At 38.3% G+C, this 2,500-nt stretch overlaps 1 protein-coding gene across 15 annotated transcripts in view; it reads right to left on the bottom strand.

The window, feature by feature from the left end:
* FOXP2 (forkhead box P2) overlaps positions 1-2,500 on the bottom strand; it is a 440,098-nt gene that overhangs the window by 71,558 nt on the left and 366,040 nt on the right. The window lies entirely within an intron of this gene.

Below are 2,500 nucleotides of genomic sequence, written 5' to 3'. Positions count from 1 at the left end.
CGAATAGAAAAATCTATTGAGACCATTTCAAAAGATATGATTAAAACAGACAGTAAAATAAGTATCTTAAAGCAGGAAATGTTTTACACAATAAAGACACTTAGCCTAGAAAAATATTTGCGTAATACAGCACTTCAGTATAAGAAGTATATTTCTTGCTCAGTTAGTCTTTTAAGGAAGTCTGATTTATAGAGGAAAACAAATGCCGCGGACATATTGGAGTACGGAGGAAGGGCTGCCACCTCAGTCCCCCAGCCTCTGCAGAGAAACACGTGTTCTCAGTCATTCCTGACCGAAAACTGAAAGTTGAGAAACCTTGTCATCATATTATCAGTTTGTCTACTAACATTTAAGAATGCATTTTTGTGTAGGTGCTCTTCTGGACACAGGTTTATCGTCCGTCCTTTATATACAGAAGAGCCCGAGGTATGTGCTGAGCCGCTGCAGCAGACACGCTGTGTGAAACCATTGCTTGAGCTAAGCAGGACGCAATCAAACAGCTGTCAGCACGCCAAGTTTTCCACCCGTGAAAAAGCAGCCACTCGCTTGTCTAGCAAAATTCAAATGTTTTTTCTGTATATAATAGCAAGCTGGCATATAAATATGGCTTTGTGAGATGTCTGTAGGACATTCCAGTCTTCTGTAAATCAGCAAAAATAATATTGTTATTAGTAAAATAAACCGTGAACAAATCTTAAGAGGAAAAACTTTTCTAATATTTGTTACTTGAATCTATCCCGAAAGACTTTGTATAAATGTAACAGAGGAAAAAAAGAAACACAAGTCTGTTGAAGTTTACTTTTAGAAGAAATTACTTTATCTAGTATGACACTGAATACCACTTTTCACACAATTCATCCCAGCGTAATTATGGCCTTAAAATATTGACTAATTAAGAGTCTGGAAGTAAAAGTACCAGCCATTACTAAAAAGTCTGCTAATCTTTTGCAAACAACAAATGAATTTTAAGAATGAAAATTCCAAAGGTCTTACTCTGAACTACAACTGGAAAAGACAAACCAAACTTCCAATCAGAATCAGACGCTTGTGGGGAGGAATTTAATCTCAGCTATCACTGGAATCCTTCTGTAGTCAACACAGCAAGGAAATCCCGAGGGAAGTTCATCTGATCTAGTTTAGGCACCTATTTTACCCTCTCTGAATGTGCCCATTGCGCTCCTTTGAGTGTAGACTCACTTTGAGTAGACACCTAACTTTCAGATGGTCAGTGCTGGTTGTTACCTTCTGTGACACCAAGAAGTTTTTTAGTATTGGAAACACCATACCTCTATGCAGTAACGTTTTATTCTAAGTCTGCCTGGTCCTAAGGGCAGGACAAACAAGGTTTTACAACTCTGGGATGCGTAAGCAAAGAGTAAAATTCACTGACTGGACTCAGTGTTCAGTTTCCTCTGAAGTCAGTAAGAATTTCCTCTGTTTACGTGAGAACTGAACTCGCCTTCTTGTAACAATTTTGCCTCAGTGATGCTATTCAACTTCCACATGCCACACAGAAATGAGAAGGCAGAGAGGAAGATGGACACCTTCTCAATTAAACCATTACCTTTAACCTTTAGACCTTGCAAGAATTTTCCTAACGCTTACATGCTTACTGCTATAATATATAGCAAATCGTGAAGGTGTTGCACACTTGCTACTCCACTTCTCCTCTTACCTTTACATCCCCTCTATCCTCCCTGGCCTATAGATTTTCAAACACACAAGTGAAAATTCCCATCTAAACAGAGTGAAGATCAACTCAACTCTGTAAGTGGCACTGATTTATTCATGCTCCGTGCTAAAGACTCCAGCCAGTAAGACACGCAGCAAGACTCATGCTGCCGCACTCAGTCTGAAACACAGATTCCCCTTCACCAGGCACATTTCTGCCAGCTTTCGTAGGATCTGCTCTAAATCTGCTCTGACTGGGTACTTGCTCTTATATTTGGAGACACACCTGCTTTGCGGTACACTTTAAGAGCTTCTGTCTCCAAATTTGTTTTTACCCTCTTTTTCTAAGGTCACTTTCAACTGCATAAGCTGAAGTAAAGAACCTAACGTTTCAGGATGATGGAGAAAAGCATGAAAAAACCAAACCTGGCAGCCAAGACCATTAGCAAAAATACATGTTTATGTAGATAATATTGCCTTTAAGAGAATCTTATGCGAGGATCCATATGTTTATATTGTACCTGATATATATCTTCTTTCCCATAGATAAAGGACAAGGCATTTTGAAAACTTCTTGAATTTTAAATTAGCAAAACGTATTAAGCAAAGAGATTTCTCTAATTGTAATTAGGTAATATAAATTGGTACATTTCACAGCCTTCAGTGATACACCAGACTGCACTTTATTTCTTACTGGCATAGTGTTACTGTGCTATCTGGGTTGGAAGACTATCAGAAACCTGCTATTTTATGGCCAATTATGTGCATTAGGTATATTTCTTCACTTTAGTGTCTGCGTTTTTCAAGATTTCTGATCTGATTTTACAAA

Source organism: Rissa tridactyla, chromosome 1, assembly GCF_028500815.1.
Source record: "Rissa tridactyla isolate bRisTri1 chromosome 1, bRisTri1.patW.cur.20221130, whole genome shotgun sequence".
Lineage (NCBI taxonomy): Eukaryota > Metazoa > Chordata > Aves > Charadriiformes > Laridae > Rissa > Rissa tridactyla.
This window is presented reverse-complemented; position numbering and strand designations above follow the sequence as displayed.